The 12,238-nt window shown below is 39.9% G+C and overlaps 3 long non-coding RNA genes across 3 annotated transcripts; 1 reads left to right on the top strand and 2 right to left on the bottom strand.

Annotated features, from left to right (window-relative positions):
• Window positions 1–7,730: 7,730 nt before the first annotated feature.
• Window positions 7,731–8,771, top strand: LOC120897032. Its single transcript, XR_005738486.1, has 2 exons — window positions 7,731–7,936; window positions 8,001–8,771. It is a non-coding gene; the product is annotated as an uncharacterized LOC120897032 (long non-coding RNA).
• LOC120897033 lies at window positions 8,721–9,261 on the bottom strand. The gene is made up of 2 exons (XR_005738487.1): window positions 9,173–9,261; window positions 8,721–8,951 (listed from the first exon to the last, which is right to left on the bottom strand). It is a non-coding gene; the product is annotated as an uncharacterized LOC120897033 (long non-coding RNA).
• Window positions 9,262–10,324: 1,063 nt separating this feature from the next.
• Window positions 10,325–10,999, bottom strand: LOC120897031. Its single transcript, XR_005738485.1, has 4 exons — window positions 10,851–10,999; window positions 10,671–10,768; window positions 10,513–10,614; window positions 10,325–10,440 (listed from the first exon to the last, which is right to left on the bottom strand). It is a non-coding gene; the product is annotated as an uncharacterized LOC120897031 (long non-coding RNA).
• Window positions 11,000–12,238: the final 1,239 nt, after the last annotated feature.

Here is a 12,238-nt window from a genome sequence, read left to right as displayed (position 1 = left end):
TGAATGATTGGCCTGGGAAGATGATCATCATCCTCCCATTCTTGATTTTACACTTTCTTCAACACATATTCATATTCATATTCATATTCATATTTATTTGTCTACCTGTTGGTTACACAAATACTTAAATAATACTTATTACCTATGTTCCTAACCTAGCAAAAATGAACACAAATTATCATAAAATCGAAAAAAAAAGATTAAGAATATTGGAAATAAAAATAAAAATTAAAAATTAAAAATTAAGGCAGCTCGGGATTATGGAGGGTTCTGATGCGGGATCTGAAAGAGGATAAGGGAAGGTTGAAATCAAACATAGAATATGCACAGTTAAATCGACGAATTGCACAAAGAAGGGGGTCATTACGGCCCACTGCAGTTCGACGGGAAGGAATCACTAGGGGAGGGCGGTTACGAAGAACACGGTTAGGGGCGTAGAAAGGGATAGAAGAAAGACGGGAAGGAGAATTAATATTACCAAGGAGTAATGCGGCAATAAAGGTGGATTGGGCATGGGAACGGCGGTTTTCCAATAGTTCTAGGCCAAGCTGCCGACACCTGCCCTCGTAAGGAGGCATGGGAAAGGACAATCCACGCAGGATTTTACATATAGCAAACCTGGGGAACGATCGCTGCACCCGCTCGATACACTGGTGGACATAAAAATAGGAAAAAAAATTGTGTGTTTTTTTTTTTGCGTTCACTAGGTGTGTCATCGCCAACAGTTCGATGCGTACTGAATTTGCAATAGCCGAATTTTGGCTTTTATACTCTCATTTTTGGTGCGCTACTTATCCTGAGTTTTGAGTGCCGGCAGCGTTTTGCGGCAGTATAAAAGGAGAGCCAAACCGTGTTGCGCTTCATTCTTCCATCAGTCAGTCAAGTTCCATTCGTGATCGTCCGACTTGTGACAGCTGAAGTGTGCGGACGTATTTCTTATACCTCCTGCTCTGTAGTCTGTGATTTGTTACCCGGTATTTTTCCTCTTTGTTTCGTGTGCGACCTTGCTGTGAAGTGTTACTTTTAGCCGTTCAATGCAGTCCTTTTCAGGACTGGTTTTACGTGGTTAGGGATAATATCTGTATCACAGTGAAGTGTTTGTTGGTGTGGTGATTCTGTGATTTAAACAGTGATTTGAAATTGAAATAAATAGTTGTTTTAAAAGAAATATTTTTACATTGGGCTGGCACCATGTCAGACCCTTCCCCCTTAGGGGGGAATTTTCCCCCTCCCGGGACCACTCGTAGAGTGAGACCTATGCCCCCATGGATGGACAAAGACAATGAGAATGGTGAACTAAAGTATTTGGTGCTTCAAATGGCAAATGACTCTGTCTTGCCCGTAAACCCATTCATCGTAGGTAAAACCATCAAGGACGCCGTTGGCAGTGATCTTAGTGAGTTTGGCCGTAAAATCGACAGTGGAAAGAAGCTTTTGCTGAAAACTAGGAACCAAAGCCACTTCGAGAAGCTTCAAAAAATTACAAAGTTAATCGATGGAACCCTTGTGAAAGTTGCTCCTCATGTGACCCTCAATAGTGTTCAGTGTGTAATTTTTGCCCCGGATCTAAAAGGAATAAGTGATGAAGATATTTTGGAGAACTTGAGTGACCAAAAAGTAATGAATGTTCGGCGTTTTACGCGTAAAGTGAATGGTGAAATTGTGCCAACAAACATTTTTCTGCTTCGAATCAATGCTACCTCCATTCCGGAGTTTATTCGCCTTGGTGCTTTACAAGTAAAAACAAGAGCCTATTACCCGAAACCAATGCAGTGTTTTAAGTGTGGACAGTTTGGACATACACAGATTCACTGTAAACTGTCGCCTACCTGCACTAACTGTGGTACCCCTGCGCATGGAGAGTGCACCGTAGATCCCGTGTGCATAAACTGCAAGGACAACCACAGCACCACGTCTCGTACCTGTCCCCGCTATATTCAAGAAGAACAGGTCATCAAGTACAAGATCGACAACAACTGTTCTCACGGTGAGGCACGTAAAGTTCTGCTTAATGCTACCCATTCCACAAATTCTAGTCCCATTCAAAACCGTATCACATACGCACAACAGACACACACAGTAGATGAAAAAGACACCAAAATTGAAGAACTCAAGAAAAAGAATGAATCTCTAGAAAAAATGATAATTTTGCTTACACAAACAGTAACTAATCTAACAACAAAAATCGAAGATCAGGATAAAACTATGAAAAGAATGTGCAAGAATTTTGAAAAGAGTTTAGAAAAAGAAAATAGAATCTCAAATGGAAATTGAAGAGGATGAAAGTGAAGAAGAATTAGACGATTTTAGCACGGAAGAAAGCACGGAAGAAAGCACTGAAGAAGAAACTGAAGAAGATAATGAAGACGAAAAAGTAGAAAAAGTAAAACATGTAAAACAAAATGACGCAGACGAACAAAATAACACCACTAACAAACGGAAACGTTCCCACCAAAAGAACACCCCCTCCTCGGAAGAGGAATCCCAACCCCGAAAAATCATCCCCATCTCTCCCTCATCCCAATCCCCCAACCCTCTCACATCCAATCCTTCTCCCTCTGTCGCCTCTAAAAAAACTCTTAGATCTAACACGAAATCTGTAGATTAGTTTATAATTTCAATATTAACAATATCCTTCTGATTACAAGCATTAACTTTTATCCATTTTTCCTTTACTACATAATTCAATTCATCATATCAATCGAATAACTATTCATCCATATTTGCATTATCCTTAATTAATATCAGAAGCATGAACCAAAATATAGAAGAACTAAAACTACTAATCAATAGACACGATCCAACAATAATCACCCTTCAAGAAGTAATGACAGTTCCCTCTCTCCTTAGCTCTCCTCTTAATAGATACAATTGGTACACTAACATACACCCAACCATACCTCATCATAGTGTAGCTGTAGGCATTTTAAAACACATTCCATCAAATAGAATAGCTATATCCACTAATCTTCCCGCAGTAGTTGTAGACATTTCTTCTCCCGTACAATGCTCCATAGTATGTTTATATCTTTCTCATTCAATCAACCCTTTTACAATAATTTCCGATCTCACTAGTACGTTTCAGCAAATTAGTAATAATTTAATTGTTTTAGGGGATTTTAATGCCCAACATACCACCTGGGGTTGCTCGACCTCATGTAACAGAGGGAACAGCATTGCTTGTGTTTTAGAAACAATTGGTCTGGAAGTAATTTCAAACCAATCCGCTACACGTATTTCTCCCATAAACGGCAAACGCTCCATACTTGACTACTGCGCTGTATCATCTTCTATGGCACAGCAGTTCACAGTTACAGTTTCTAATGACACTCATGGTAGTGATCATTTTCCACTTTTAATCCACAGTAGTTTAAATCCCCAGCGGCCTCTTCTCCGCCCCAGGTGGAAATATGAGGAGGCCAATTGGGCAGCATATCAAAGAGAAATAATATTCAATCTTCCACTTGATGAAAATCCCCCTCTCTCTCTCGCTTTACTGCATGCATTGAATACGCCGCTTCTCGGAGTATTCCCCGTACAACTGGAAAACCTGGAAAAAGATGTGAGCCATGGTGGAACGCAACAGTTGCTGCAGCTATTAAAGCTCGCAGAGCTGCTTTGCGTAAATTCCGCCGAGCTAGCAAAAATCCGGATAATTTTTTCACACCAATTTTTGCTGAGGAATTTCGTACAGCCAATCGACTTGCCAAGGAAGCAGTTCGTCTTGCCAAAAAGAATTACTGGGATAATTTCATTAATGAAATTAATCCTCAGTTATCTAGCAAGGAAGTGTGGAAACGAGTCGGTTGTTTGAATGGTAAAAATCAACAAAGCTCCACAATAGTTCTCAAAACCCAGGACACTATCATTGCCCCTGCTGAAGTACCTGAAGCCTTTGCCATCCACTTTTCTGATGTTTCTGCCACACACAATTATCCGAGTAATTTTCAAACCCATAAACTTAACACTGAATCTGTTCCAATTTCTTTCCCTGATGCCACTGAACATAGATACAATAGTCTTTTCACATTAACTGAACTCCATTGGGCACTAAGGAAATGTAAAGGTAGATCTGCTGGTCCCGATAACATAGGATATCCCTTACTGCAAAACCTCCCTGTAGAAACTAAATCCACCCTTCTTAACATTTACAATAGTATTTGGTCTTCTGGTAATATTCCTAATGATTGGAAAAGTAGTTTAACTATCCCCATACCCAAACCTAACAAACCTAACAACAACGTTGATAGCTACCGTCCAATCTCCCTCCTTAGCTGCATGGGTAAAGTTTTAGAACGCATGGTTAATCGCCGCCTCTCGCAAGAATTAGAAGACAGAAACCTGCTTAGCTCTGACCAACACGCTTTTTGGAGCGGGTTGGGCACGGAAACATATTTTGCCAAATTAGATGATACTATTCAAAAATCAATAGACCAGGATCATCACATAGACTTTGCCATCATAGATATTTCCAAAGCTTTTGATCGCACTTGGCGCCATTCCATTCTTTCTCAACTAGCTTTTTGGGGCTTTGGTGGCCGGCTCACTAATTTCATAGACAATTTTTTTACAGACAGATCATTTAGAGTCCTAATCGGTAATAGTGTTTCTAATCCATATCCTCTAGAAAACGGTGTCCCTCAGGGCGCCATCCTTTCTCCTACACTTTTCCTTATCAGTATAGAATCTCTGTTTTGCTCCATTCGATATGAAATCAAACCTTTTGTCTATGCCGATGATATCATTCTGGTCTCTTCATCGAGATCTGTTAGCACGTCTCGTCAGCTTCTCCAAAAAGGAGTTGACAAGATAAGGCAATGGTCTCGGTGGACAGGTCATGAAATATCCCATTCCAAATCTTAAATCCTCCATATCTGCAAAATGGGCTTTCATCGCAAACTACCAATCAAACTTCACAACCACATCATACCAAATGTAAACTCAGCGAAAATATTAGGTGTTACATTTGACACAAAACTTACTTTCATTCCCCACTCCAACCGGATAAGAAAAGAAGCAAAAACCAGACTTAACCTCTTTAGGATGTTAGGAGCTGGACAACATCGTGCATCACGTCTAACACTTCTGCAGATCCTCAATAGCTGGATGCTTCCCAAAATTCTCTACGGTATTGAGATTGTCTCTCGCCAACGAGAAAACTTTGAGAAGCGTATTGCTCCCATATACCATACAGCCATCCGCCTTTCAACTGGAGCCTTCTGCACCAGTCCAATCCTCTCTCTACTTTGTGAGAGCGGACTTCTTCCTTTTGATTACATTATCACCAACAGATTAACAGCAGCAGCAGGACGCATCCTAGAGAAGGACATCAAAGCCGAATCATTTATCAACAGAGTCAATGCACAATTTCATGCCCTTACCAACGACCAGCTTCCCCATATCAGCAAGCTTACCGGACGCGGAGGACGCCCTTGGTATCGTCAACCGCCTACAATAGACTGGTCTTTAAAAGATAAACTACGTGCAGGAAATTGCAGCCATTTCGCCGGCCATCATTTTACCAGTCTCATCCAAAGCAAATACCAGAATCACCATCATATCTTTACCGACGGCTCTGTCCTTAATGAATCCGCCGGTTTCGGTATTTTCTCCTCCAACAACAGTTGTGCCATCAAACTACCAGACCATACCTCTATATTCTCAGCTGAAGCAATAGCCATGATAGTCGCCGCGCAAGAAGGTATTTGCCTTAATAAACCAAATATTATTTTCACCGACAGTGCCAGTGTTTTAGCCGCCCTAGAACATGGTAACATCCGAGATCCGCACATCCAACTATTAGATCAACTAGATAACTCCCCGGTTATAACATTCTGCTGGATACCTGGTCACTCGAGTATCAGCGGAAACGAGAAAGCTGACCAACTTGCAAACCAGGGTCGGCTCCGTCCTCCAGAAAACAACACAACCATAGCCCGCAGAGACTTCAACAAATGGAGCAAAACAATAGTTGACGAAAAATGGAACCTCACCTGGCACCGGAAACAAAATTCTATTCTTCGAACCATCAAACCATCAACAACAGCCTGGAAAGACACACACTCCAGCCAGAACCAACGAGTGCTATCACGCCTCAGGATTGGACACACCCGGCTTACACATTCCTATCTCCTAGAAAAGTCCAGTCCACCGTTATGCAGCTTTTGTGGCGTAAACATTACTGTTCGTCATATTCTCACCGATTGCCATGGATACACCACCGAACGCGCCTTATGCCATCTTGATACCAGCATAGACATCATCCTATCACCCGACCCCAAATGTCAGCGAAAACTCCTCAAATTCCTCCGTATGACAAACCTTTATGAAGAAATTTAGTTTATGTGTCGTAAATTAATATTGATCTTAAATTGATAATTTAATAAATTGATCTTCCTTTTAGTTTTAAGCTTAGCTTTAAGGTAACCGAGCAAACTCGGATTAAGGTTTACACAGGGAGGAAATGCCCTGGGAAAGAAGATTGTTAGGTTTAAGTAGTTTACGAAGAGGCGAATGAAGCCGAAAGGCTCAAAGTCTCTATAAAAATCAATTTAAAAAAAAAAAAAAAATTCTTCCATCAGTGGTCAAGGTGAAAGGTTGCTATTTAGAGATATATATATATGTGTATATATATATATATATATATATATATATATATATATATATATATATATATATATATATATATATATATATATCTATATTATTATTATTATTATTATTATTTATTAATCTTCAACGGGCCGTATGGCCTAATTAAGATGTATATATATATATATATATATATATATATATATATATATATATATATATATATATATATATATATATATATATATATATATATATATATATATATATATATATATATATATATATATATATATATATATATATATATATATTATACTGGGGAATACTGGGGTGAGGAAACGCTCCAACAACTTGATGTAGTATTCGCTGTTAATGGTCTTTCCTTTCTCAAGGTAGTCCATGAAGATTATTCCTTGCGAATCCCAAAAACTGACGCCATACCCTTGCCAGCTGATTGTTGCGTTTTTCTCCGCTTTGGAGCAGGTTCATCGCGACCATTCCACTCAGACGATTGTCTATTGGACTTTGGAGTGTAGTGGTGAAGCCATGTCTGATCCATGATAACATACCGACGCAAAAACTCGGAATTATTTCGCTCAAACAGCTCCAAACACTGCTGCGAATAATCAACTCGTTGTTGTTTTTGGTCAAATGTGAGCTCATGCGGCACCCATTTTTCACAGAGCTTTCTCATATCCAAATACTCGTGAACGATATGTCCAACACGTTCCTTGAATATCTTTAGGGTGTAAGCTATCTCGATCAACTTCACATTACGGTTACTTTTAATAATTTTGTGGATTTTTTTAATATTTTCGTCTGTAACCACCTCTTTTGGGCGTCCACTTTGTTCACCGTCCTCAGTGCTCATTTCACCCCGTTTAAATTTAGCATACCAATATTTTATGGTTGGTTTTGGTGGAGCAGTATCCGAAAACTCATCATCAAGCCAATTTTTAGCTTCAACTGTATTTCTTCCCTTCAAAAAGCAATACTTTATCATCACGCAAAATTCCTTCTTTTCCATGATTTATCGAAACACAAAACTTGCGTCACACAAAATGCTCTAGCTCACTAGGGTATTGTCCGAATGCTGTCAAATTTTGACAGATGGTCGTTTCATGGTTGGTACCAAGGTTATTAGACTCTATACAGGTTACGACAGAGCGATTGAGAGGGTCACCATTTTGTAAACCTTGTTTACAATTTGTCTGTCAAAATCGACGCCGGTCAGCTGATGCTTGGAATAAACAACACAAATAAGATTGTAGAAGCTGAAACTAACGCTTCAAGTTTTCTTCATCCTACCACGTTCCATCGTTGTTGACCTGTTCAATGCTGAGTAAGTTCTGCTGATTTGCCTAGGATATCATCGCATTGTTTACCCAGTTCCGTTTGTTCTCCAGGTTTGAAATTGCAGTCACAGCTTCTGGGAACGAGGGTGTATGCCGTCTAGCAGCAGCATTGTTAAAAAGGGTTAGAAATTATGCAGTCCTGAACGCGACCCTACTGCGATGTGTGGGAAGCGGCGAGGCTCCATGCCTCCAGGGTGATCGTCTATGCTGCTCCTGTTACTGTTCCGTATCATAGGAAACGAATGTTCGTGCTGCAGTCCCCCCCCTCCCCCCCCCACGACTGCAGTCTTGTTCCAGTGGGGGTTGAGAATTAATGCCACCTCGGGTGAAGCTTAATTTAAGTGCTATAGCGAAAAGACGAGAGATAATTGTCGTCGCGGCAGCTGCTATAGTGTTAAACAACGGCGGGGGTCCATTTCATTTATGCTCGAGTCAAGTACAATATCAGAGCGAAAAGGATGTTTGAAGCATTTGTGGTGGGTACATAGGTGACATAGGTAGGGGGATCATAGGTTACAAATTCCCACATTTGAGTGAGGCGAGTGCATTGCAGAAAAGAGAGTGTGTACAAAGGTTGATCAAGTAGGTGCTCTCGGTAGGGGTGCTGCTGGTGTGCGGCCCGTACAGTATGAGTATCAAAATGTTTTGTAAATAGTGTTTATTTATATAATATTTTGTGATTGCGTAAATGGTTGTGACGAAAGTTATGAAGGAAAATCGTATTTGATAAAGTTATATTTTGATTTGCCAAAGTTATAAAGGAAAATCGTATTTGATAAATGCTACCAAAAAACACAAATATATTTGAAGTTTATTTTCTAATTATTATTGTTACAACGGGCTCGTTAAACATTAACTCACTTTTACATCCTTCTCCTACTCCTTGGTCAGCGATCCGACAACTCACGCACGTTCTTCTATACACACACTAGTGAAAGGCGGGGCAACTGGAACGCACCGGGTCGGAGCAATCCGAAGCATCCCGGAGTCGTGCGGGTCAACCTGAAACGTACAAATAGATGCAGTATGTGCAACGATTTCGGTAGATACGAGAAAGCATAAGCGATTCCGGCCCATTGGTGCAGCGAGTACGGGTCGGGTATTGAACCTACTTTGACCTGACCCAAACTCGCTGCACCAATGGGTTACTGGGTTAGTAGATGGAATCGCTTATGCTTTCTTACAACTACTAATCATTCGAGTTAACTTGAAGTCCTTACTACCTCGGGTCGGATTTGTTTCTGTTGTGGGCAGCCGTGCCGACCCCTGGACTTGCCGTGGTAGTTGTGCTACCACTGGTCAATGTCCAGGGACGACAGTGTGTCACGCACACTGTCGTACGCACACTAAGCGCGGGCCGCTTAGTGTGTGTTGTGCGCTCGGACAAGCAAGTGTTGCGAGCAGCCGGTCGAGCAGGGCTCCCGGCAGGGCACGGCATGGCTGGCGCGCGGCCGAGTATTTTAGTGTGTATTGTGCTTGTTATTATTTATGATGTGTACTGTTATATTAGTGTTTTAATAAAGTACGTGATGCAAGCCAAAGACACAACAGTTTCCGACTCCGATCTAGCACACCCGCTCCATTTGCGGGTCGGAATCATTGATGATGCATGATGTGCGTTACCCCACTGCTTCAAAACCCTTTACTGTAGCTTATTCTATCCTACTTTAGAATACGCGAGCATTGTTTGGTACCCAGTTAGTCTGGTATGAACTGACAGGGTTGAAAGCGTTCAACCGTTAGGCGGCTCTTGAGGCAATCGAGTGCTACTCTTCTCCCATATGAAATTCGGTGTCGTATGTTTAGTTTAATGATCCCCACGATCGTCGATATGCTTCTCAAGATTTGATTATTAGTGGTTTGCTTCGATATGAGATTGACTGTCTTTCATTGTTCATTAGTGAGCTGAGATGGTAGATGACGTATGATCACGTGCATCCAGTCTGCGTGTCAGAACTGATTATGCAACCAGATCACACACTGGAGTCGGGCTATGGTTGCAATTGTTGGTTATTAGTGTGCTGGACCCATCACGCGGCACTGTTGGAACCACAGGGATACGCCAATACATGTGGTGGCCAGCTAACGGTTTATCTCTATATGACGGTATATATGAGCAGCTTCTCCCTCTGCTGATGCTACAGTTACATCCGGGTGGTAAAAGAATTCGTTCCCTAGAATGGAGCAACATTCAACGGGTCATTCGTTCATTAGTGCAAAGATACTCATCTAGCCGTAGCAACATGCCATCTCGGTCATCAGGACATTATGTTGCAGTCGGGTGGAATCTGAAGGGAGCTAAACCTCATCCCAACGGATACTGTGCAACAGCCAGGCATGGTATGATTCCTCATCTAGTATGAACAGTGATTGCTTTGGGAATATACGGCACTTTGCCCCCCTCCCTCTTCATAGTTACTGAACTGTTCTTGGTCGGAAAGGAAACTCGTAAGATGAAACTGTGTCTGCACTGCACACGTATATGAGAAATCTATGAGAAGAAAGTTTGTAAAAAATGAAAATTATTTTTATATTCATTTCATTAAAATATGAATCAAATTACCGCACAAGTTATAGCAACTGCATACATTTTCCCTTCAACATATGCTTTCTAGCTGGGTACTTCACTCGCTCATTTATCTCCTGGTCCGTAATGCTAATAATGCTGAAAAGCGAATGATTTTAAAGCAATCTTCCGCTTGCTTGATATAATCGTTTTACCTGACACAATGTTAAACTCCTACATGTTGGATCTTATCACCACAACAAATGCATATTTTTACTGGATGCTCACTTTCTCGATTTCTTCCTTATCACAGCTGTTAATTCATCACAATATTAATAATCATAACATTACAAAATAATTAAATAAATTATAACTTGCAAGATTCAACACCATACCATAGCACGATTGCAATCCAGACAAATTGTAAACAAACCAGTCGAATTGTAAACAAACCATTCCAATTTGTCTGTCAAAATTTTCATTCATTTTTTTGTTGGAAATCGGCCAAAACGGGCTTTTGTCGTAACCTGTATAAAGTCTAATAACCTTGGTTGGTACAAACTAAAAAAAATGGATTTAAATTTATCAGCGCCATCTATATGTCAGGCCAAACATTCATCAGCCGACATGTTAGAGCGCGATTAAGATTTAAGTAACATTTAGTTGGTACTTATTGTTATTACTAAAGCTTGTGTAAACATTATTTGGCGGAATCGCCACACAAAAAAAAACATTAAATATATTAAATACCTTCCAGGAGCTTTTGCCGGTCAATGGCTACCGGAACTTTGGAAACTTTCCTCTTCTTTATCGGGACATCACTGTCCTCTTGCAGCAATCCTCGGGATTTTGTCAAATCTGGAGGCGCCGATTGTATATGGCGTATAAAATTCCCCGTCTGATATTTTCCATTTTGTTGCCTATATTTACAACCATTTATTTCGTCGACAGTACAAACAAAGTGTTCATTTTTTAAAGCCAGATAACCTTCTGTTAGAATTTCGCGGAGTTTCCGCGGAGTTCTCCTGATTTGAGATTTGATACCACCTTTTATCACACTATTGAACGATTGGATACAATTGAATTTGACAGAATCTGAAAGAATGAAGGCAAAACAATATTTTTTTGAAAGGTCGGGAATATCAGACGTGGTGATATGTGTAGAAGGACCCACATAGGGATTGCAAACATTTTAGAGATCTACATAGTTCTGGAATAACTGACAAGTTGTTTGGTATGTACAAATGTATACCAAACATTTGTTTTACTAACGATAGTTTGTTTATTTTTCATCATAGGAGATGCATGGTATTCTTGGAGCAGATGGGCGTCTCAATTATTCGCCAAAAAAGTGCACAAATATTATAAACATATGTTGTGCACTACACAACATATGTATAGAAAACAACATTGGTTGGCAGCAGAATCTTGATGAAATGTTTTTGTTTAGAAACGATTAAATTAAAAACGATATAATAAAAAAAAATTAATCCCAGCATAAATATTGTAATGTTTTCATATGTTATCGTAAAGGAGTTTCATTTTCATTCTCAGCATTTCTTTTGTATATTAAAAAAAGATGTATTTACATTAACATTGCAATATTTTTAGTTATATCTAATTGGGTTTATTTTTTTAAAATGGTAAGTCGTTCATAACTTATTTCTATCTGCTTGTTCGCTTTTGCAGATTTTAATTCTAATTTCTTATTAGCTATTTTCATCATAAGCTCTAATTTCTTATTTGCTACTTCGCGTTTTTGGGCCAACAGCTGTTGATTTAA

Source organism: Anopheles arabiensis, chromosome 2 (genome assembly GCF_016920715.1).
Source record: "Anopheles arabiensis isolate DONGOLA chromosome 2, AaraD3, whole genome shotgun sequence".
Classification (NCBI taxonomy): Eukaryota; Metazoa; Arthropoda; class Insecta; order Diptera; family Culicidae; genus Anopheles; species Anopheles arabiensis.
The sequence above is the reverse complement of the archived record's forward strand: the minus strand, read 5'-3'. Positions and strand labels throughout refer to the sequence as shown.